We start from the raw sequence: 27,151 nt of genomic DNA on the forward strand, positions 1-27,151 counted from the left end.
TATGAACTTCCAAAAGCATCCACCGGTTGATTCGTTTTTCTTGTCAGTAATTTGCTGAATTTGTTTATTAATGATCAAGTTGTAGTTGACTGAGAAACTTGCTGATATCTAGAAAACATTCATGTAGGCTTCTCGGTATAAACACATGGAAGTTTTTCAAGACTCTTCTGCTCTAAAAGAAATGTAAGCCTTTGTTTGTTTTGCTTCTTGCTTTTGTAGTTCCTTGACCAACTCTTAATATTTCTTTCTGATAACAAACTGGTTTAGTATTCAGGTTACCAAAGTAGACTAACTTAGTGGTAGGGCATTAATTCATTTTGTTTATTATTTAGGTTACAAGACAGATTACCTTAATGGTAGGATATTAATTCATTGTGTCGCTTTAAATTAGCATGTTAGATGTATAAGAGTTCTGGTGGCCGATTTTATCCCCAAAGTTCCCTATGAGATAATCAATTTTCAAACCAATGGTGATAAAGGGGGATAATTCAAATTTGAGATATGACCAATCATGTGGTTTGTACCAATCAGTTTCTCGTCTTCCCTACCTATATTAAGTTTACAATTCATAAAAGTATGCTTTTGGTGCAAAAGCTCTTAACTAAGGGTGGATGAGCTTTCCAACATTACTTTCTGTTCATTTTGTAAATTGTTATAATAAGGTTATTTTATAGCCCAAGTTTATAGATACAATCTCCTATGGTCCTATATGAATCTTATGCCTTTTTATTCAAGCTTGGGATCAATGACCTAATCTTGACTTACAAAACATCAATCAACTTCCAAACCAAATAGCACAAAGAGCAACGTGCACATGTCCACTAACAATTATTGTATACGTTGCTTATTTTTGAAAGATATTATTTGTCTTCGAATCTTTTGGTATAATTTTTCTTATGAATTATTTCTTAGGCTGTTGTTCTCTTCTCATCTCTAATGCCATGCTTGAGTTACGTTTCATTATTTTCTTCCCTAAAGTTCCATGAGGCCATTGCTCATGAAGGGTTTCAAGAGTTCAAAGAAGACATTATAATCCAAGAACCATCTACAACATGTGCACTCAAAAGTCCCCTCTTGATTATTCCCATCAACTTTATGACAAGTATAGCGAGTCCTTCAAATAATGCATTACTTAAATGATGTACTTTTCCACCCAAATTTTGATCTCATTTTGATCTATGAAATCTGTGTATTTCATTGAAAAACCTATTGTGCGACTTCCTCTTCTCCAACCCCAAGGAGAACGAATAGAATATCAAAACTCGGTTGATCTTCTCCAACTTGCATATATATATATATTGAAGGTTCTCTCTCAGTCTCTTCAGCCCCAATTCCCATACAACAAAGGGTTCTTTTAGATTTTTGAATCAAAAGTGGGTTTTTCAACCAATATTGTATCGAATATCAAGGTCTCCATGAATCTATTTTCAGCCTCTTTTGTTTTCGGATAAACATAGAAGTGGAAAGAAAAATATAAAAATTATTTTATTTGGCTTAATAAACATACAAATGAGAAAAAAAAAAAAAAAAAAAAAAAACATAACAAAATATTCAAAGATAAAAGTAAAAATTTTGGACAAAGTATGAAGGAACTGTTAACAGTTGCAATATCTAACTCTTTAGATGATTTTTTCAGTGGGAAAAACATTATTTAGTATACAAGTATAGACAAAATTAATAATTAATACATTGTGTTAGACGATTAAAAAATAATACAAAAATTTGTTTAAGATCTATTCTTTTTTGTTAAGTAAAGAATCAGACTTTTAATAGAACTTTAAGATTGAAATATACACATTTATATATAAAAAAGACACTCATTCCTGCAATAGCAATTGCTCCACGTATACCAAAACTCATCGGTTCCAAAAGAATTATCAAAGAAAACACAATATACAAAAAATCCATATTGTTCACCTAAAACCTGAACTTTGGAAATTCTAAAACATCCTAACATAACACCTTCATGACAAGTTCAAGCCACTCCACAAACAGGGAAGAAGTTTGAATCTTAGTCGTTGATTTCACAAAAAAAAATCAGCAATAAGATTCCTCCTTGTAACAGTGGGTAATCTTCCAATCAATTTGCTCCATATAGGCTTTTAATCTGTACCAACCAGAGCTGCAACGCAAATCAAGGAATTCTAACATCTTTCATTGCCAACACCACTGACACAATAATCTCAATCCAAAGCATCTCAACACCCAAAAATCGAGTAGTAGCAAACTCTTTCATCAAACCCATGAATTATGCCTCTAAGCTTGTCTTCACACCCAAGTACCAATGTAAAGAGGATACAATACAACAAAAATCAATTTGCAAGACATTTTCCTTCTTACCCTACATAAAAAAAGAGGGGGGGCGGGGGGGGTTAAATAATTAAACAACCATCAGTTAGAGAACTATAATTAAACAATATATATAGGAATCGGTTTAGTAAGAAATTTAGTGGGAAAGAAAAGGTCCCAACAGATAATATAAGGTCCATCCTTAGATCATGCTTTCATCACAAAAGAAAACCATTAAAGAAAACCTTTTGCCTTCCCTTGTGCTTAGAGGAAATTAAAGAAAGCAATTAATTGCTTGGCTTTAAGTAATTAATTCTTTAATTAATGGAAAAGTAATCTCTGAACTGAACTTTCTGAAGAATCTTCAAAGATGGTGGCTTGGCTACGAATTCATATTTTTGGTGGCTTTCAAAACCTTTAGTGGGTGCATGCATGTGCTTTTAGTAACTAAAAGGAACCATTGTCACAATCAACTATCAGGGAAGTCTCCATGAAAAGGCCATTACAAACTATATCATTGTGGTTTGTGATTGAAGGAATATAATCATTGATATCCATTATTTCTTCATTTAGTTGATCGATGACCCTACTCTATCTTCTCTACGTGAAAAACAAATATTATTTCTCTTTATTCTTCTTCTTCTTTTTTTTTGATGAAAATATAATTGTACTAGATAAAAATAAAAGAACGATCAAATTATTAATGCATAGTATTTTTTACATTGGAGTTGTGACGCATAAAGACAAAAAACCTCTACCGTAAAAAACTGAGGATGAAAAAAAAAAAACTTTGTCGGTGGATTGAAAAAACGCCATTTTATATCTCACAAACATAATGTCCATTCTTTTATCTTTCTTTTCACGTTATAGTTATCTCTAATCATGAATAGGTAGAAGTCAAAAACCATTCATAAAGTTTTCCATTAATTTTCAATCCCTAATTCCTGCATTATCTAAGAAGTATATCTTAAGCAATGTCTTACCTAATATTAGTAGTTCATCAATCTTGTAGATCCAAGTAGTATTTAGTTTAAGAGTCATTCATGGCTGGATACTAAATGACAAAATGATGTCCTTTTCATCTTCAATAACGAAATGATAGAATTGGGTGTGCCTTTTAAAAGCGACTAGAAACAAAAAGTTATTATTACGAAGAATCAGCTTGATTTTATGTTAGTAGGATTAACGATAGAAACAATTTACCTGATCAAGAGACTAATTGAAATTAGAATAAATAAATTTTAAAAAATTAAATTATTATAAAATCTTTGGTTGAATAATCTGGAAAGTGATAGGGAAGAAAAGCGCCTAAAGGAAACATTTTGACATAACTATATTTATTATAACGTGGTGAGAAATGTGAAAATTATAGGGATTTAAGATAGTTTTATATGTGAGAAACGCCTCAAGGATTAGTTTTAAATTTTTTTTATGCGATTACCATAGATGATTTAGTCAAAAACATTGAAAATGTGACCTTAGTGTAAAATTTATTTGTCTTATGATGTTATTTATCCAATGACTCAAATCACGAATAGCTTTTTTTATTATCTGAGGTTCATTTAGACTAGCTTATGTGCACCAAGACTTCATTCTCATGGTAACTTTTATATAATTTAAATGTACGGCGTAACTTCATTGTATATGAATGAAAATAGAGCAGCCATTAAAACAGTTGAAGGAGTAAAAGCAAAGGCAAGTTGCTCAAGAAACTTGGTTACAACCAGTTGTACATGCATGTATGTGATGGATATAACTTTAATTAAATTAAGACAAATAATGAAGTGGTGGAAATTGATAATATGGATCATGCATGCGATTATACAACGTAATTATTTTCAGTGGCTTGATTCAGTCATAAATAAAGAAAGTGAAAACCGAAAATGACATTTATGAGAAACAGAATAAGATGAATGAAATGTTATACTGGTGAATTCAAAGTATCAAATGATCAAAAAGATTATTTAGAACTTAATTTCCACACTATAACATGAATTGTAGTCTATAGAAATGTTCTCAACAACGGAACAGGCCCAGGTCCTCTAAAAGAGAGTGCCAAAGAGGATGAGAGCCTTGTGTGTTCAAACTTTGTTACACCTAGAAGTTCTATAGGAAAAGAAAGATCTTCAGTAAGATTAGGACCATTAATGGTTTTAGGAGTTATCATTTTTTGGGTTTGTTGTTATACAAAGTAGATAGAAATGATAAATTGAGGAAACTTGTGAAGAATGAAGGAATCTTGAAAACCAAACTTAATCATTATATGTTCCTTGTAAGTGAAATCTTGATTGAATTTTGCCTGTTGGATTATAATAAGTGCATTAACACTTTCATGTGCATAGAACAACCTTGGTCATATAAAGCCAAAAATAAACATTTTCAATGAATTTAATATATTAACTCAAGTGATTACTTTAAAAACTCAAGTATCCAGCTTGATTGTCCTTCATTTATTTTTTGTCATATAAAGCCAAAAATAAACATTTTCAATGAATTTAATATAATAAGTAATTGAAGATTTTCAAATGATTCAGAGACTTCCTAGTGCTTCATATGAGGTATTTTGATTTCATTCATTATATGAAAGTAAGCTTGTTTCGGTTCCTTAATTTTTATTTTATTATTTTTTTCATTACCTACTGTGAAGTTAAATTTTTTTTTTTTTTTTTTTTGACACTATGAAGGTAAACTTATTTTTCTATATTTCTAGGTCTTGAATTATATATGATAACAATTCAGGGAAAAAGAAAAAAGAAATCCATTTCTGTAGTAACTAGAGAAACACAAACCTACTTTAGAGTTATGTTTTATATAAAATTGACTGTTTTGCTTTTATGATTGACTTAAATGTACTTCTAGTGCTACTGGCCTATGGCAATTTAAAAAGAGCTTCTTCTGTTTTTTCATTATTAAAGAAATTTCTACAATGAAGCTCAAAAGTGCGCTAAGCAATTGATCCATGCCTAAAAATAGGAAAACAAACCAACGTATCCATACAAAAATTAATATCGTCTATTTCAAAAACATTCACAAATACAAGAACCCCCCCCCCCCCCCAAAAAAAAAATGTTACTGTTAATGACTAAAATGGTCATTCCATATCTTCCGGTCTGAACCGGTGGTTGCACGATCCGTCCATGTTCGCTACCTAACAAGGTCCAACCAGGTGGTTCATGATAGGACTGACCATAGGGAAAAGTATATCCGCCTAGCGAGATGAGGAAACCTCACAAAGGTAGACTCCTACCATCCAACAACTGGAGAAGAGAGTCAGCTAGGTAAAAGAACTCTTTATTGAGTTACATTCCTAGAACAACTTATATTAGAGTCACATTCCGAATATAACTCTATTATCATACACTATATAAACACCTCAGGTAAACACTATGGGGTAAGTATTCATATTCTGTGTGATCAATTATTTGAATTCTTTATTGAGTAATTGAGATCATATCATTGGTACTGACTTGCTCATCGGAAATGTACCTCAACCACACAAGGTCGAACACTGATTTTGCAGGTTCGAGACAGGGAAGGGCGAGCGAGATTCCATATCAACAATTGGCGTTGTCTATGGGAACTGCATCAAAAAGTCATGGTGCGATCAAGATTGAAGATTGTAAGCCAGAGGGAGGTTGGTGATGATGTTTCTAAGGGTGATCCTCCACCTGAAAATTCAGTAAATCCCGAACAGGTGGAGAAAAATCCTGACCAAGGGGAGAAAGATCCCAAACAGGGGGAGAAAAACCCCGACTACTCGGAGCAAGGAACATTAGCAAATCAAGTTGGGGTACTCCAGAAGGAACAAATAAAGCTTCGAGAGGAAACATCCTCCTTGAATGAACTAGTCAGGATGGCCATGCATCATATAGATGCCCGACTGCAGACCCTAAAGAAACTCAGAAAGTACTTGAGGGAAGCAAGAATAACCTCCTAGTCATTCCCGATCAAACACCTCGACCATCTCAAGAAAACGGACAAAAGTTAAAAGAGAAGGTAGGTGAGAAGTCCCGTGCCTCTGAGAAAGAAATTCCAAGTAAGGATCCTCTAATCGACGAGGACAACGACCGAGGTAGCAGCAACAATCCGCTCAAAGAACCAAAAGACAAAAGAAGCGAGCCCGGACCGAGCAAACGTGAGGAGCGCATGAGCAAACAAATCAAAGAATTAGACGAGAAGCTAAAGAAGTTAAAGGATCCAAACAAAGATGACCTATATTCTTTTCTAAAGGAGGATCCTTTCATCCAAGCTATCTCCAAAGCGGAAATACCAAAAAGCTTCAAATGCCCTACGTTTACGTTGTTCGACGGATCGCGATGTCCAAAACATCACATTACTCGCTACAAGTCGACCATGTCAATCTATAAGCATAGCAAGGCAGCCATGTGCCAAAGTTTCGTTGCCTCTTTGACCGATTCAGCATTGGATTGGTTCTTGGCGCTACCAAGCGGCTTGATTAAGAGTTTCAATTAGTTAGGTCAAGTGTTCGTATTACGCTTCCAGAGCGGAGTCGGAATTAAGAAAAAAGAGGATACTTTGTTTGCTATAAAACAAGGTCGCACGGAGTCCGTACGAAATTTCCTCCAAAGATTCAACAACCTTACCATGTAGATTGAAAGCTTAGACGAAAAAATTGCTTTCCATACGTTATACCAGGGACTTACCCATGAAGGATTCTAGAGTGACTACTTCTGGATATGCCAAAAACATATGCAGAACTGAACGAAAGATGCCATAAACAAGCGGAAATTTCGGAAACCCTAGAGTCTCGAAAGAGAGAGCCTAGGGCCGAAAGGAGGAGCAGTCGCTAACGAGCACCTCCGACCAGGATGCTAGGGATAAGTTCGACCAAGAATGGTCTAGCAGAACCCCCAAAAAATCAAGAGATCGGTAATGTCCCACTAAATGCAAGGATATCAAAAATCTTGATGCAAATCAAAAATCAAGGGCTTCTGAAGTGGCCGGATAAGATCCGAGCACCATCGGGAAAACATGATAAACAAAAGTATTGTGAATATCATAAGGATCACGGTCATTGGACGGACGATTGCAAATATCTAAAGATGGAGATAGAAAATTTAATCTCCCAAGGACACTTGAAGAGGTACATCCAACCTAAGCAAGAAGGCCGACCATAGGACAAGTGTGAAACCCGGCCCTAATCTTAACCCGGATACTCTATTGTCTGTAGGTCCGAAGACCCGAAGTAGAAGTGAAAGTCAACTATGGGCCATATCAGTAGAAGATATAGTGTTCGACTCCGAACCTATGGAGATTGGCTATGATGCCCCATATTTGAAGACAATGTTGGATATAGAAAAGAGACTACGCCTTGATGAAGAGAATATTGGTTGATGACCATAGAGCTTGGTTGGATATGAATTGAGGCCATTTTTCCATGCTAGGTAAGTTATAGTATATGTGTTTAAAGTTTTGTTTGATTCAGAGTAGTGGAAGGCCCTCAAATCCCTGACTTTGGCTTTGCTGTCTGCCTGGGTCGACTGCTTGGGTCGACTGGGACAGTCTACCCAGCCAATCGACCCAAAGATGCTGAACTCGAGCAGAATCTGTCATTTAGGATATTTTGCTATATATACCTCATGACTTCGTGATTTTAGTATCCCTAGCCTCCAAAACACTTAGAGAACGAAGGGAACTAATCTCCAAGCCTCCAAAGGTGTTGAAGAAGACCTAATCTTGCAAACTTGCAAGTTCTCTCTCTTGTTCTTCAATCAAAGGTTAGTAATCTTACTTCTATGATATTGATTTATCTTTCCATGATTTTTCTCTTCTCTAATCTGAGATTATGAAGAAGATGTTGCAGCTCTGCAATTGTATCTTCTACAATCTCTATTCATTCTCATACTATGATCATCATAATCAATTCTTACCATGATTCTTATGTTTTCTACATGCATCTATGATCATATTCTTATTTTGATTTCTTCTAGCATTGTAGATGCCTCTCCATGATTATTCTTATCTCTGATTTACTAAATTCATGTACTAGAATGAGATCTCATCATCTCTAGTTCATCTCTTTCATTCATAGCATGTTTTCAATGAAACCATGATTTTTACCAAAATAGAAAGTATGATTTCAAATTAGTAAGTAATGGTTTTAATCGTTGTTTGATGTCTTAAATATATTTTTTAGTCTTAGACTACTGTGTTAGACATTCTCGCCAAGTTTCATAGCATTCTGGATTGTATAGAATAGGTTTCGGATCAAAATACTATTTTTGTATTCGGATTACTCTTGGGCAGATTGATTGGGTCGACTGAATCAATCAACCCAGCCAATCAACCCGCAGTGACAGAATTGGATTTCTTCGTCCATTTCGATTCAATTAATGCTCATTCTTTTAGGACTACTTCCTAATGATTGTATGATGTTATTCTAGGGTTTGTTTGCTAACTTTAGATTCATCCTCTTGTCCATCCGGAATGTATTCGAATCTATTTAAGGTAAGGACAGTTGTTACCATATTAACATAGATTGCATAGATTTAGTTTCTAGTTTGGGAACTACTTATATTTGCTACTGTTATGTTAGTTTCTATTATGTTATGACTGCTGTAAGTATAGTAGGATCTTATTTCCTTATTTAATTTATGTACTTGATCATGTATGAATACTTATTCATGTATGTTGCTTATTCATTTGATCTTGTCTTATTATACTCTTTCATTTGATGAGATATCTGTTGTGGATGATATGACTGAATTATGATTGTGATTGTTTAGGTATGATTTGGGATTGAGGATAGTATGGGATATTTCCAATGTTGCTCTTTGACACTTTCCCGGATTATTGGTTGTCATACCTAGGACTTGTCTAGCAATGTTTTGCTAGGATATTCCTTGTTATATCAGACCCGATTCGGAAGGGTATTGAGACCGAACGACCCATTGTAGCAATGGGGATTCATGGGCGCTCAAGACCGGTAACCAACCCGTGAGGGGACATGATCACATTGTGGGGGCCATTTATGGGTAGAGTTGCATATGGATAGACTTGGGTTCATGGGCGTTCAAGACCGGTAACCAACCCGTGAGAGTACATGAGAGCTTCCCGTTTACTATATGTGGATGACCTATAGGGTTCATGAGTTCGTAGTCTGGGACTATGCCGACTCTAGTGGAAAGGATACCGGAAAGGATCGCCCGGGGCGAGGAATGGACGTATATAGACATGAGTTGATATGACTAAGTAGAAGACTTGCATTGGGCTAGGCTTTACCCTGACATGCCCCAATACTTAGACCAATGGTGATGTGAGAGAGAGGTGACTTAAACCCCTAACCAAGGAATGTCCAAGAGGGATGCAAGACCCAATTACCAATGGAGAACCCAAGATACCGGAATGGTTGAGGGAGAGTGATTTGAGACCTACCCAAAGAAGTATGGTGCTATGACTTAAAGCATGTCTGCCTATAGAGACCAATATACATAGAGTTAGACTTGTCACATCCTCCCAGCCGGTACCCTAACTGGCATACCCGAGAGTGTGATCCACAGCCCCGAAGATCAAGTATCAAGGAAATAATCCTCCCACATATACAATAACATAATCATAAACAAGAATTAATCAAGGTTTAATATTATAAACAAGGTTCAAAACAAAAATGAATAATCAGTATAATCGAGTGCCAGAAAAGATACCGGATATCCAATGATATCAAAAAGGAGTAAAGTGAGGCGGAAACTCACTTCACCAAAATAGCGGAACGTAGTATGAAAGTCAAAAGGAATTACAAATGAAACAAATGTACTAAGAAATAAACTAAGATCAAGCGTCTTCTAGTTTATAGATAACGTCTTCATAAGTATGGACTTTGTCAATCCAATGAATCCGTTCTAACTCTATGCTGTTTTCAAAAGCAGTACGCAGCTTGATCCACCGGGGGATCATCAGGGTAATCTTGATCGTCGCCAGCACCTTGCATGTAATATGCTTCATTGGCTTGCACTTCACTGTACTGCTCGTCATAATAATCTGTACCTGTAGGATAATCTAAACAAAGAATATACAAAAGGAATGAGTTTCGAAGAAACTCAGTAAGGTAGTTAATCCATAACATCATAGATAACATGTGGCAAAACATAACATGATGCAATGCAGTATTAAACAGATAGAGTGCGAATGCATCTAACTCTATGTATGCTGGTCTCTATGGCAGACATGCTTTAAGTCATAGCACCATACTTCTTTGGGAAGGTCCGCTCACACCCTCAACCATATAAGATATCTTGGGTTCCCTCAACCATTTAAGGTATCTTGGGCAGCCGGTTGGTAATGGGTCCTGCATCCCTCTCGGACAAACCATGGTAGGGGTTTAAGTCAACACACTCTCTCACAACCATTTGGCATAAGTACTGGCGCATGTTAGGGAAAAGCCTAGCCCAATGCAAGTCATCTACTCAGTTACATAAACTCAGGTCTAGATACTTCCATTCCTCGTCCCTGACGATCCTTTCTGGTATCCTTTCCTCTAGAGTCCTAATAGTCCCTGACTACGGACTCATCAACCCTATTGGTTATCCACATATGGTAAACGGGAAGCTCTCATGTCCCCTCACGGATCATTTCACCGGTCTTGAGCGCCCATGAGCCCAAGTCTAGCCATATGCAACCCTCCAATAAATGGCCCCCACAATGTGATTCCCGTCCTCTCACGGGTTGGTTACCGGTCTTGAGCGCCTGTGAATCCCCATTGCTACCACGGGTCGTTCGGTCTCAATACCCTTCCGAATCGGGTTTGATATAATAGGGGTATATCCTAGCCAAACACTACTAGACATCCCTAGGTATGACAACCATTGATTTGGGAAAGTGTCGATGGGCAACCCCGGAAACATCCCATACTATTTCCGATAATGTCCAAGGACAGAAGTGTCAAAAGGACACCTCCCAATCCCAAACCAAACTTAATCAAACACATTCTTAGATCAGTCATGACATACACAACCAGTAGTTCATCATATAAAAGAGAATGTAAAAGCAAAATCAGATTAAGCAGTAATAAGTAATTCATATAACATGAATAATGAAAAAGATGATATAAACAAGTGCTACTATTCCCACAGTAGGAGATTAGAATTAAAATACAACAATAGTAGGTAATCTCATAGTTTCATAAAGTAGAAACCAGAGAACAAGCAATCTATGTAGTTAAGGAATTAACTTTCCTTACCTTCTAACTTGGATGGGATCTTAAAGAATCAAGTATGATCTTGACTAAACCTAAGAAGACAGTCCTAAACAAGTGCACACAACATGTTAGGAAAGATGCATAAAGGAAAAGATCATAAATCAATCGAAATAGACCAAGATTGAGGTTGCTGTACTCATTGGTCGATTGATTGGTCTGCTAGACCAGTCGACCAATGAGTCGACCAATGCAGACAGTGGCCTGCAAGAATCCGAATTTTGAGAATCCAGAACCGAATTCGATGGTTCAAAAGGGTACAAATCAGAGGGGAATTATTATGATAGTATTCTAGGGTATAGAGGATATCAAATCATAAATCAAATCAAGTTCCCAAATTATAACCTAGGAACACAAAGGTTAACCTACTAGGTTAAACATAGATTATGAGAGAAAAATATTATAATCAAAGATTCAAGAATTGGGATATGAGGATTACAGATATAGTAAAGAAAACACGTTGATTGGGTTACCATGATCAAACTAGAGGTTCTTGATCTCACCCAAGAATTAGGGTTTTACCCTTTTTGGTTTCCTCGGAAAATAATTGAGAGCTCTGGATGAAAGGGAGATAAATTGTTAGCCAAAAATAACAAGAAGGGTCATTCAATGATGAAGTTTAGGTTAACACAATATTACCCAAGAAGATTTTCCTTCACAAGGGAGGTTACCAAAAGCTCTCCAGACGATCTCACAGGTTAGGGTTTCAAAGGATTAGGGTTAGGGTTTCAAAGATTCCACTGGCTGAGGTTAAGATCATGATGATGATCATGGATCTTAAAGATCATGATGAGATCATGGAATAGATGGTTGCAAGAGTGCATCATCTTCTTCCTGATCTCAACGAAGAACAGAATTAAAGAAAGAAAATCAGAGGTAGAAGAGAGAGTGAGTGAATTCATACCTTTGCTGTAGGAGGATGAAGAATTCTTCAAGTCTTTGCCAGAGATCACCAAAGAATGCAAGGGAATGGGTTAGATTAGGGTTCTAACTCGTTCCAGAGGCTTAGGAGGCAAAGGAGGCGGAGTATTCCCGAGATTAGATTAAATAGAAGAGACATGATTCAAATTTCAAAAACAGAATCAATTGGATGATTGATTGGTCGATTGGTCCAATCGACCAATGAGTCGACCAATCAAGATAGCAACTTCAAAGCAAGGAATTGAAGGCTCAGATCAAGTCCAAACATCAAGGGGTTTTGCACACACCTAGAGTGACATACCTAGGAGTTAGAAATGCCTTTGAATCAATACAGAGACCACTCCAAGACCATCAACTAATCCAATCTTCATCCGGGTGCAATTTCCACCATTTGGACACTGGCATCAACACTCATGGATTCCAATCCAGCCATCAAATCTTCAACAGAAATGGCCCAAAGATGACTTCTTGCCTTACTTCGAGTCACTGGTCCTACAAATAACAAAGTTTTCCGGATTAGGGTCAGGGCTGGGTTTCACAAGACTCATACCTGCATTGTCTGTCTCATATCATATCACATTATGCTTTACTTATGCTATCATGTTATTTGTGTTGCTATGGAATAACTTGCCTTACTGGGTTTCTTTCGAAACTCACTCCTTTTGTACAACATCTTTTGTTAGATTATTTTACAGGCATTGATGACTATGAAGGCCAATATGAGGAAGCGCAAATCGAAGAAGCGTACTACACGCAAGGTGTTGGCAACTATGAAGATTACGTTGAGGATTCCTCGAGTGGTCTTACTTTGTAGTACTATGGAGTGGGAGCGTCTGAGCGTGATTGATGAAGTCTATGTTTATGAAGACGTTCTTTATAAAGTAGAATAGACTCTAGTTTAGTTGATTATATCTTTCTTTCTTGTCTTTAGAACCAGTTGTAATCTTCTTTGACTTTCAATCTACATTCCGCTGTACTCGTGGAGTGAGATTCCACCTCACTCTACATTTTTATTTTATATATCTATTGGTATCAGTTCCGCACTCTGATGATTATCTTGTTACTTTACTTTGATTCATTTAAATAATATTGTTAACCTTGATTTAGTCTTGCTCTTGATTATATTATTGTGAATGTGGGAGGTTGATTTTCTCGATACTGGATCTTGTGGACTGTGGATCACACACTCAGGTATGCCAGATAGGGTACCGGCTGGGTGGATTTGACAACAAGTCTGCCCTGAAGAGAGAAAGGTCGGACTACAAAGAAGAAAGAAGAAGTCCGGCCGAACGCCGACCTGAGGTGGATGAAAGTCAAAGAAAAAGAAGCCCAGTATATACTATATTTGGTGGCCCAGCGGAAGAATCAAATCGACAAACAAAGAGAAAAGTACGATATATTGGGAATACTGAAACCAATAAAAATATGTCTACTGAGCCAATTACTTTTTCTTCCAAGGATCTACGGGACATCACAATCCCTCATGATGATGCCCTAGATCTAGATCGAGCAGCCATGCCTCCCACATACACGATAACATAATCATGAACAATATAATCGATGTTTAAAATAAGTAATAAAGGGATCAAATGAATAAGAAAAGATAATCAATCAGAGTGCGGAATTTATCAAGTATTAATTACACATAAAGTAACCTAAAAGGGAAAGAGTGATCAGGAGTCACTCCTTCAATAATAGCGGAAAAGTGGTTAATCAAATTTAGTTACAACCAATCTCAAGAGTAAATCCATAAGAGTTAAAGACAATATATCCAAATGTTTAACAATCATCCAGGGAAATGGGGCACTACGCAAAGGTTTCTTCTATCCTAATGATTGTTTCTTCATAAGTATGGATGAAGTGAACCTAGTGTGGCCGCTCCCTCACCATGGTGGGGCTAACCCTGGTACGAACCATAATCCTCCTCGGCACACATGGTGTCTCAAAGAGGAATCGAAGCCAACCCTGAGAAAATCAAAGCAATCTTGGACATGAAAGCACCCAGAACCATCAGAGAAGTCCAATGCCTAACTAGTCAAGTGGCAGTGCTAAATAGATTTATTTCTAAATCAGGGGAAAAATGCCTGCCCTTTTTCAAAGTTTTGAAGCAGGTAGCAAATCAAAAAGGCAGCATCTGGAATGATGAGTGCCAGGGAGCCTTTGAAGAACTAAAAAAGAAACTATCCTGACCACCTTTGCTCGTGATGCCGACCAGCAAGAAGGAGCTACAACTATATTTAGCCACTTCGTCGGTGGTGGTTAGTACGGTCCTCGTGCAAGAAAAAGATAATATACAACAACCTGTCTATTATATCAGTCATGTTCTAAATGACGCCGAGACTCGCTACCCAGAAGTGGACAAACAAGCTCTGGCACTAGTTGTAGTGGCCAGGAAGCTCCGTCCATATTTCCAACCTCATCCCATTACAGTGATGACGAATTTACCACTCAAAAAGATCCTTCATCGATCAGACCTGGCCGGGAGAATGGTGACATGGGCGGTGGAATTAAGCGAGCATCAAATAGAATTCAAGCCCCGACCAAGTATCAAAGCTCAATCCCTGGCAAACATCATTGTTGAAATACAAAAAGCAAGCCAGGATGAGGACGAGCAAGTGATAGAATCAATCAAAAGATGGACTTTGTTCGTGGATGGATCGAGCAATTCGCAAGGAAGCGGAGCAGGCCTATTGATGAAGAGTCCAGGGGGATTTGAAATAAAATATGCCCTTCGTTTCAAGTTTAAAGCATCTCACAATGAGGCTGAATATGAAGCCATGTTAGCAGGACTCAGACTGGCCAAAGCTCTAACCATTCAAAATCTGGAAATCAAAAGTGACTCACAGCTGATCGTAAATCAGGTCAAAGGAGTCTATGGAGCCAAAGAAAGAAGAATGAAGAAATACCTAAATCTGGTCAACAATTACAAATAGTACTTTAAAGAGTTGGAGATAACTCAAGTACCAAGGGTTGAAAACGACCAGGCCGATTGATTATCTCACTTGGCCACGGAAGGAATGGATGTCCAAGCACCAGTGATCTACCTTGAAGAGCTTGATAGCCCCAGCATAAACAAGGTCAACCACATGCATATCTCACTCGAGCAAGGTTGGATGGAGCCGATCATACATTATCTTGAGAACGACTAGCTCCCGGAAGACCAAAAAATTGCTTGAGCAATAAGACAAAGAGCAGCCCGGTTCACGATCAGGGATTAACTATTATACAAAAGATCCTTCACCCGACCACTGCTAAGATGCTTGGGACCACTAGAAGCTACAAATGTTTTAAGAGAAGTGCACGAAGGGATCTGTGGATCTCAAGTAGGATCCCGAACACTCTCTAATACAATTTTACACCAAGGATTCTATTGGCCGACCTTAGAAGAAGATGCCAAAGACTTCGTTAAGAAGTGCAACAAGTGCCAGGCACACACAAAGGTCTCCCACACCCCCCACAGTTCCTTTGACATCAATTCTATCCCCGATACCTTTCGCAAGATGGGGAATAGATTTGGTAGGGAAGTTACCTAAAGCGTCGGGAGGTAGATAATACTTGGTAGTGGCAGTAGACTATTTTACAAAATGGGTAGAAGTTGAACCCCTTGCAACTATCAACAGAGCAGGTGAAATGCTTTGTCAAGCATAACATATCATACAGATATGGAGTTCCAAAAATATTAGTAACCAACCATGGAAAACAATTTGAGAATGCAGCATTCTCAACATTCTGCAAAGAACAAGGGATCGAGCACATATTTTCCTCAGTAGCATATCCCCGGTCTTCGTTGATATTCTTCAAGCCAGGTTGAGGTTACTAATAGGATCATGCTCGACGGGCTCAAGAAGATGCTCGACCAGCTCAAAGGGAGATGGTTAGACGAACTACCTAGTGTATTGTGGTCATATCGAACAACTCCTAGGACGACCACTGAAGAATCACCATTCCGACTGGCATACGAAGCAGAGGCTAGAGTCCTAGTAGAAATCCAAATTGGATCACTTTGGGAAATAGAATTTGAAGAAGAGGCAAACATCGAAGGAATGCAAACCAGTCTGGATCTGATTGATGAAGTAAGAGACAAAGCCCAATTCTGACTTGAAGAATATCAACGAAGGATAGCGACATATTATAATGCCAAGGTTGGAAATGAACAATACTTGCCCGGTGAGTTGGTGCTTCACCAAACGGCTGCTTCAGATCCAACCAATCAAGGGAAATTATCCCCAAATTAGGAGGGACCATACATAGTTATACGACAAGTCGCCCCTGGAGCATATCATTTACAAGATCCGGAAACAAGCGACAAGATCCCTCAATCATGGAAGTCAAACAATCTCCCAAAATACTATCAATAAGCATAGTCTCTGAGAAAGTCGCGAACACGACAAATTTTATTATTTAATTCAGTCTTGTTATTTATTTCAATGTGTAGCAACATGGGAGATACAAAATCCCAAGGATTCGGATTTTTTATATATATATAAATAAAGACATTCGTACAAGTTACTACTCAACTTCAACAAGATGCACAAAAAAGACCAGAAACTCTCAGGCAGAAAAGACCTGAAACTCTCAGGCAAAAAAGACCTGAAACTCTCAGGCAGAAAAGACCTGAAACTCTCAGGCGGAAAGACCTGAAGCTCTCAGGCAAAAAAGACCTAAAACTCTCAGGCAAAAAAGACCTAAAACTCTCAGGCGAAAAAGACCTAGGCAAAAAAGACCTGAGATTCATAGGAAGGCCCTACGAATCTTAAGGCATAAAAGACCTAAGATACTACTTAGGCAGAAAAGACCTACACTCAATAGGCAATAAAGACCTAACATTCCTTAGGCATGAAAACTTCAAAATCATACCAGGTTATCATGCCTGGGAGGTAGGGGTTATGAACGAGCAGTTGTTGACGAACAGCTGTTTAGTCCATGACCAAGCAAACCTTACTATACCGAACAGCATGGCTTAGAATGATACAAATACATGCCACCGAACAAAGATACCTCACTGACGAGGACTCTTTTTTTAAAAGGATGATTGCTAAGAACGACCAAACCACAATATGTTGAACAAAGGTATCCCACCGACCAAGTATACTTGGTACAAAAGAGATAAATATACCTGTGATTTCACCAAAGAAATATACTTGGTACAAAGGAGGGAAAACTACCATTGACAAGCAAAGGTCTACATAGACAAAATAAAATATGATAAATATATCACATACAAAATCATCATTGTTCAAAAGCTGTCATTAACAGCAACAAAGAAGGCTGATGAAAACAAGAGAAAGACTATTCGGCAACAATATCATCCAAGGCAACATGGTCGGCGGGTTCAATGGTCGTCGAAGGGCCGGCTTCATCTTCTTCCTCAGGGGCCGGCTCCCAGTCGGAATTAAGAAAATCCTTGACGCCCAGATCCTTCGGAAACCCAAATGACTCTATGCCTACCGCCCAAGTAGGCCGAGGAATCTTCAAATCATCGTATATGCTCGGATCGATGTATTTCTCTAGTTTCTGAAGATCAAGATCTCTGAACTCTCCGATGATGCTGGAAAATGCTGCACGCCGACCATATCTAAAACCAGGAGCAGAACCTTTGCACAAATTGTTGACATCCCTTAGTCCGGACCCATCTACGGATTACTTCATGGCGCAATTCATTGGAAAGATCAGCAAATGTGGCTGACGAAGCTTGAGCAAGTTGATCGGTCAGATCCTTGATAAACTGATCCTTCTCCAACTTCTCTTGTTCGGCGGTGGCAAGACTCATATCTTTACTTTCCAAAGATCCCTTGAGATTGTCAATCTCTGACTTATAGGCAGACATCTAATGTTCAGCAGACTCAGCCCAAGCATTTGATTTAACCTTCTCATTGGTCAACTTTTCCACCTAAATGCCCAAATCTTTGATCTTATCCTCCAACATATGAATAGCTGACACATCTCGCCGGGCAACCTCCAAATTTCCAGCCCATGTTTGTGTCAAAGCACACATGAACCTAAAGGATAAATAGTTAATCCAAAGGCCAATAACTAAGGGAAAATGATAAAGTTGTTCAGGAAGCAGCATACCTCGTCATCATGTCCTGCATATGAGAAGAACCAACATCCAACAAAAACTTCGATCGGCCAGGAAGAGTCACTCCCGGCAACCACTCCTTTGCCACTTCAGTCCCATCCTTTTGATTGCTTAGAACATGTGTAGAAGCATTGAGCGATCAAGAAGGCATGAGCACCGAGGAAGGGACTTTTGCAAGATCGGGATTGGGAGTAGAGGGTAACACACTCTCCTCGGATGAGCCAGCAATGAAGGACATGGGAGCTTTCTTCTTGCTCGCTCGAGGAGGAAGTTCGGAACCAATGTGAGGTCTCTTTTGAGCCGTAGAACAAAACTCTGTTTACCTTTAGTACGACTCCAATCAAGTTTGGTCGGTACCCTCTCCTCGGCCTCGGCAGCCTCAGCAACATTACCATTGAGCCTCACTGCACAAAAAGTATATCTATACTGTTAATCCCGGACAAGGTCACATAATCTATAAACCAAGGGAATAGAAGTACCACTCACCAAGAAGGAATCCCCAATGACGTAGAATATTGGGGTATTCCGGACAGTACCCATGAATGGAAAACATGTTTCTATCCTCGGAAGGAAGATGGCATATCTTCTCCCTAGCACGCTCCTCAGTCCCAGTTAGCGAAGGAAAATCATTTGCCCCCTGAAGCGGTCCTCGGACCCAATATATAGGAAAGGAAGGTTTGGAAGGAGGTCGGACAAAGAAATACTTGGGACACCACCCCTTGGTATTAGATGGGAGGGTACCAGTCCCGACGAAATTACCTTCCCAACCACATTGGGAAGCTGTACGTTTCGATAAATAAAACCACCCGTCTTGCTCTTGCTTTTTTGTCATAAAAAAATGAAGGAAAAGAGCAAGACATGGTCGGACGTTAACCTTTTTTCCTTGACTGAAGCCCCAGAAGCAAATAACATTCCACCAACTGTTCGGTACAAACATCCCAGGACACATACCAAAATAGATACTAATTTCTCTAAAGAGAGGATGGACGGGAAGACGAAACTACTCCTCAACGCGTCTTCATAAAGTGTGAACTCCTCAGGCCGAGGAGAATTCGCCCGTTCATCAGAGATCGGGACACGGATGATATGATCAAAAGGTATTTCGCATTTCTGACGAAGATACTCTAATCTCTCTTCGGTCATCGACGAAGGAAGGAAATCGGGACACGAAGAGTACGGATCATAGTCAATGTGGTCGGTAGTGAGATCTTTGTTCTTCTCAAGGGTATACTCTTCTAAGGACAGACTATCTTTCCAACGCTGTCTATCAGCCTTAAAACGAGCCCGAGCACTTTTGCCCATTACTTGTGGTCGGAATTCTACATCCCCCTCACAGTCGTTACTGGGAGGCTCTCGACCAGATAAAGTCTCATGGGTTTCTTTGGTCATATCATCATTACTCTGATCGGGTCCTGTCGAGAGCTCGGGTTCATCAAAGGGTTCTTCTTCTAAGTCTCTCCTACGTCTCAGGGCCGTAGGACCTCTCTTTACTATTACCATGGGTCTCTATTGGACTAAATAGAAGACTTTAAGCAGAAAGGGGTAGGCAAGCACGCAAGACAAAACAAAAAGGAGAGCATACACAAAAATGTACCCAGAGACAAAGAAAAAGAAGAAAACAAAAACACAACCAAATAAGACTCTGAACCACTTCTTCAAACTACTACAAATAGAAACCAACAAGGGCAGAGTACCAAAGACTTACTTGTTGGTGATCGTACGACGACGAAGAGGAAAGAGATGAATGACAGACCTCCCCCAAAGAAAAACCAAAGCTTGGAGCGAAGCAAAACAGTAAGTCCCCAACGAAGAAAAAATTCGCATTTGCAGAGACACAGTGATGTTCAGAAGTAGAAATGGGAAGAAGAAAAAGCCTGAGGAAGATGTATATATACAGATTTAGATGCTAATCTAAGGGCTGGTATGAATACATCATCAACGGTAAAAATTCATCATTTCTAAACATTCACATCCAACGGCTATGGCAACGCATAGGTAGGACGGTGGGAGATGAAGAGTCTCTTCATCAGTTCTAAACATCCATATCCAACGGTTATGACAACGCTTAGGTGGACGGTGGGAGATGAAGAGTCTCTTCATCATGATGACAAGCATTTATTGAGAAATGACAGCCATGACACATGTCAAACACGTACGAAATTTGAAGGATGTGCATTGATATGTGTGCACAAACAACGGCTATTCATGAGTGGGACATTACAGATTTTGATAAAGAGTGTGTTGGTCGGTTCGACCATGCACCCCATGAATGAGAAAAATATACTCCCTTGAGCCGAGCACATAGTTCTCGAACACAATGGACTGGGGGGCTTATGTTAATGACTAAAATGGTCATTCTATATCTTCTGGTCTGAACCGGCGATTGCACGATCCGACCAGATTTGCTACCTAACAAGGTCCAACCAGGTGGTTCATGATAGGACCAACCATAGGGAAAAGTATATCCGCCTAGCAGAATGAGGAAACCTCACAAAGGTAGACTCCTACCATCCAACAACTAGAGAAGAGAGTCAGCTAGGTAAATGTACTCTTTATTGAGTCACTTTCCTAGAACAACTCATATTAGAGTCACATTTCGAATATAACTCTATTATCATACACTATATAAACACCTCAGGTAAACACTATGGGGTAAGTATTCATATTCTGTGTGATCAATTACTTGAATTCTCTATTGAGTAATTGAGATCATATCATTGGTACTGACTTGCTTGTCGGAGACGTACCTTGACCACACAAGGTCGAACACGTATTTTGCAGGTTCGAGACAGGGAAGGGCGAGCGAGATTCCGTATCAATAGTTACCATGTCAAGCCTTTGATTTCTATTAGTCATTTACCACACACACACACACACAAAACTCTATTAGTCATGAGATTAAAAAAAAAATCCTTGATCTGTTAATTTTCTCTTTCCCTCATCCAATTGGACCCCTGGTTTTAGAACACTAATTTGGGGTTCAACTCCCATACCTAGGAATCACTGACAAGTATTTTCAACCCCTTTTTCTTTTGGCATAGTTCCATCCATCAGGTAGAACTGTATATTGTAGGAAAGTCCAGCAAAGGAACACGAGAGAGAGAAGGGGGGGTGTTAAGGTGGTTGTATGCAATTAGTTTATAAAGGCCCAGTTAGAGTATGCCTTGTTTGTTGTTGGACATCTTTCTATTCTATAAATCAATGGAAGAAAGATCCTCATATGGATTCGCTTTTTCCAAAATTAGAAAAATCTATAGCGGAAGTAAACTCGAATCCACGTCCTCGTTTGTCCACGAAGTTGTCATCGAAAAATCTTCCACATTCTCAAGGAAATGGAAGAAACTCCACAACCCAAATGCCGTTGTGAATGGAAGAAAGTTGAGACCAAGACCAAGGAGAAGAAGATCCTCGAAAGCTTCCTCCTTTCTACTTCTTTTGGAGAGAAGAGAGAGCGAGAGTTGTTTTCCAGAAACTCACAAATGCCGTAATGCAATTGTGTTACAAGTGATGTGGTGGTTACCAAAATACAACCCTATATTTTGTATCAGCCCAAAAGTGAGTTTTCACTTTTGCCTTGGGCATATTAAATTTACTAAATGCTAACATCTCCCACTTGCACAAGGGCAAGTGTCAATCTCTGTCACACAGTGTGTCCAAGACACACATGTATATCCCAATTATACACATTCGATCTCTCTATCACAGTGTGTCCTAGACACACATGTATATCCTAGATATACACATTTTGATCTCTCTACTATGTATCCTAGATACATGGACCACTTGTGACCTAGACACCAACATCCACAAGTCATACTGGCAAATGGGTTGTACGACCAGTGATATACCTGCACTCATGAGCCACAAACTAGAAACCTTCCCAGAAAGCCAGAATGACAACATCACTCAAAGAAACACATCAAGTAAGCATTAATATACCACAGTGTCCTAGGTTTATTCAAACTCACCAAACAAAAGGTATCTCGATCCCTCTGAGAGATCACCTTCTTGTCCTTAGAATGTTTACTACTGTAACTAATACAATTGGCACCAGCAAACACTCTTAAGGTGCAGTTGAATCAAACCTTTCCTTTTGCCCCAGACCATCACTACACTTGGGATTGACTCCTTTCCTAGTAATGCCCCTTTAGGTCGAATCAATCATGACCATAGGTAACAACACAAGGTAGCCACATCAACCCCTCATTTCATGATGTCGTCAAAAGTTATTAAAGACACTAATGGACCATAAAGTCCAGAACTCACACAATGAAAGAAGTAGGGATCCATCCTCTCATTTCCAATGATCGCTAAGCACATATCGTATGATAGATGTACTACGGTGGAGCATTCTATACACAATAGAACGTATGTCTCTCCCAACACCATACAGGTCTTAGTCTAGTCACACCTCTTGCACCTAACCCGAGTTACTTTAGTGTTGCTACCCCAGCGCCACATAAAGTACTAGCACCAGGCTACTATAAGCAACATGAATAGTGGGAACATTCATGTCGATTCTCTTTAGAATAGATAAACTCATTTTGATTCCAAATCAAGGTGACAACATGATTATGAATTGACCTACACACAGTCATTCACAATCCGTCTCAACTATGCTCGCCTCCAAAGCGCCAGAGGCGAATGCTCGTGTGAGTGAGCCATTCTTATGCTTATTGACATATCACGTTTCATACTAAAAGAACACAATCCCATAGAAAGTGAAAAAATAAATGCTGAAATGAACTCATATTACTCAATAATAAGAAAGTTTTAGTACAAAAATAAGTCACAATAGGACATTACATGAGAAATAAAAACATCCTTGGCTATAGGTTTGGTAAGAGGGTCAACTACCATCTAACTAGTAGATATGTGCTTAAGTACAACTTTCTTCCTTGCTACAATGTCTCTAATGAAATGATATCTCACTTGTATATGTTTGGTCTTTCCATGATACTTGGGGTCCTTGACATAACTAAATGCTGCCGTACTATTACAGAAGACAAGGGTGGGCTCTTTGAATGTCAACACAAATCCAGTGTGTCATAGGAACCTCCTCAACCAAACAACCTCTTGTACGGAAGCTAAGCATGCCACATACTCTACTTCCATGATTGAGAGTGATATACAAGTCTACTTCTTGTTACACCAAGAAATGGCCCCGCCATTCAGCAAGAAAGCATATCTAGAGGTTGATTTGCACTCATCAATGTCTCCAACCCAGTCGGCATCGCTATAGCCAACCAATCGCAAATCCGATCCTTGGTAACACATCATGTAGTTACTCGTTCCTCTGAGATATCTCAATATCCTATCGACTGCGTTCTAGTTCTCTATGCTTGGGTTTGATTGGTAGTGACTAACCAAACCTATTGCATAACAAATATCTAGCCTAGTACACATCATAGCATACATAAGCCTACCCATAACACTAGAATATGGAACTTTTTCCATCTTGGTTTTCTCCTCTAGAGTCATAGGACCCATATCAAGGCTTAAATGCAAACCCTTCTCCACTTGAGTATCTATTGGTTTGCAGTTGTGCATCTCGTATCTTTTTCAAGACATTGTCAATATAAGTCTCTTAAGATAAACCCAGTAATCTCTTTTGCCTATTTCTGACAATCTTGACACAAAGCACATAGCTTGCTTCACCCATGTCTTGCATATCAAATACGGAGGACAACCATTTCTTAATGGCTTTTTCCAATAGCTCCTTGCTATTGCTAGCCATAATTATGTCATCTACATACAGTGTCAGAATGACATAATTACCATCAGATCTCTTGGTGTAAACACAGTGGTCTTCCTCAAGCATGGAAAATCCATTTTCCATCATAGCTTGGTGGAAGCACACATTCCACTATCTAGATGATTGTTTTAAGCCATATACAAATTTCTTGAGCTTGCACACTTTGCGCTCTAGTCCCTTAGCTTCAAAGCCTTGAGGTTGATCCATATAGATCTCTTCCTCAAGTTCTCCATTAAGAAAAGCAGTCTTTACATCCATCTAGTAAAGCTCCAAGTCTATCTGAGGAACAATGGCTAATACGAGGTGGATGGGGCAAACCTAACCATAGGGGAAAAAGTTTCCTCGGAACCAACGCCCTCACTTTGGATGTAGTGTGAAATCCAGCCCAAAACCTAAATTAGACACCCTATTTGTTTTAGATGAAGAACTTGTTTGATGTTTGACCTTGAAGTTAGACCTTGAGTATGGTGTTGATATGTTTAGAAGGTCCTAGGAAGTCAAGTCGGACCTCTCCCTTAGTGTAGATCTAAAGGCCCGAAGTGAAGGAAGAAGGCTTGTGGGCCATCTCAGTTGAAGACATGGTGTTCGACTCTGAACCCATGGAGTTAGACAATGATGCCCCATACTTGAAGACCTTGGTTGATTTAGAAAAGATACTATGCCTTGATGAAGAGAAGATTGGTTGATGACCTTAGAGCTTGGTTAGATATGATTCGAAGCCATTTTTCCATGCTAGGTAAGTTATAGTATATGTGTTTAAAGTTTCGTTTGATTCCGAGTAGTGGAAGGCCCTCAAATCCCTGTTTCCAGCTAAGTTGACAACTTGGGTCGACTGCCTAGGTCGACTGGGCAAGTCTACCAGGCCAATCAACCCAAGGATGCTGAACTTGAGCAGAATCTTCTAAATAGGGTTATATTGCTATATATACCATAGGACTTCGTGTTTTTAGTATCCTAACCTCCAAAACACCTAGAGAACAAAGGGAACTCATCTTCAAGCCTCCATTGGTGTGGAAGAAGATCTACATTCAACTCTCAAGCTTTCTCTCTCTTGTTCTTCAATCAAAGGTTAGTATTCAATCTATTATGCTATTGATTCATTCTTACTATGATCATTCTCTTCTCTGATCTGAGATTATGAGGAAGATATTGCATCTTTGCAATCATATCTTCTACAATCTCTTCTCATTCTATATGTTATGATTTCATATTCATTCTCAACATGATTTTCATGATTTCTTCTTAAACTATGATCATGTTCTTATTTTGATTTCTTCTAGCATATTAGATGCATCTCTATGATCATTCTTACTCTTGATTTACTGTGTTCATATACTAGAATGAGATCTCATTATCTCTAGTTCATCTCTTTCATTCATAGCATGTTTTCTACCAAATTAGAAAGTATGATTCCAAATTAGTAAGTATTGATTTTGACCAGTGTTTGATGTCTAAAATATGCTTTTTAGTCTTAGATTACTGTTTTAGAGATTCCCTCCAAGTTTCGTAGCATTCCGGATTGTATGGAATAGGTTTCGGATCAAAATACTATTTTTGGATTCGGATTACTCTTGGGTAGACTGCCTGGGTCGACTGAATCAGTCAACCCAGCCAATCAACCCGCAGTGACAGCAAGTCTGTTTTTGATCCGTTTTGACTCCAATCTCTTGGAATTGCTCCTTATGACCTATACATGTTTTGTCAAGCTTGTTTAGTTGATTTTGGATCTGTTCTCTGATTTCTTATTTGAAGAGTATAAGTTCGGATTATGAGGTGAGTATTCCAACTCACAATATGCCTATTTACATGTCTTTATGTATTATGATATGAATGCATGATTTAACTACTGTTGTTTGGTTTCTTTTGCATCATGATACTTCTGCAACTACAGTAGCTTGTCCACATTGTTAATTTCATATTAGAATTTATTATTGATTATGAGTATGTGTTATGGACTATGATGTGGATATGGATGTGAATATGACTTGTATGGAATCATGATGTGATGTGGATGCCTAGGTCGTAGTTGTGGAATGGGGAATGCCCTATTGGCATTTCTGTTTTTGGACATCATTGGAAGTGGTATGGGACGCTTTCCTATGGTGCCCCTTGACTCTTTCCCTAACTACTGGTTGACATACCTAGGATTGGTCTAGCAGTGTTTGGCTAGGAATACCCCTGTTATATCAAACCCGATTCGGAAGAGTATTGAGACCGAACGACCCATGGCAGCAATGGGGATTCATGGGCGCTCAAGACCGGTAACCAACCCATGAGGGGACATGAATCACATTGTGGGGGCCATTTATGGGTAGGGTTGCATATGGATAGACTTGGGCTCATGGGCGCTCAAGACCGGTAACCAACCCGTGAGAGGACATAAGAGCTTCCCGTTTACTATATGTGGATGACCTATAGGGTTGATGAGTCCGTATTTGAGAGAGTCGGATACACTGACTCTAGTTTGAAGGATACCGGAAAGGATCCCGAGAGGGGAGGAATGGACGTATTTGGATCTGAGTTGATATAACTAAGTAGATGACTTGCATTGGGCTAGGCTTAACCCTAACATGCGCCAGTACTTAGACCAATGGTGATGTGAGAGAGCGGTGACTTAAACCCCAACCATGGATTGTCCAAGATGGATGAAGGACCCTTTGCCAACCAAGGATGAGTGAATTGAGACCTACCCAAAGAAGTATGGTGTTATGACTTAAAGCATGTCTGCCAATAGAGACCAGCATACATATATAGAGTTAGAAGCATATTTGCATATATTGTTTCATATCATTGCATATATGATTGCAAGTACGAAAGAGAACCAGTGCCCCAGTACGGAGGACCTTTCCTTACATGGTTCAGCTCCGGATGTCCTTTGACAAGGTAATGAATAGCG

Source organism: Hakea prostrata, unplaced genomic scaffold, assembly GCF_041222555.1.
Source record: "Hakea prostrata isolate BN-2017 unplaced genomic scaffold, UWA_Hpros_2 contig_57, whole genome shotgun sequence".
Classification (NCBI taxonomy): Eukaryota; Viridiplantae; Streptophyta; class Magnoliopsida; order Proteales; family Proteaceae; genus Hakea; species Hakea prostrata.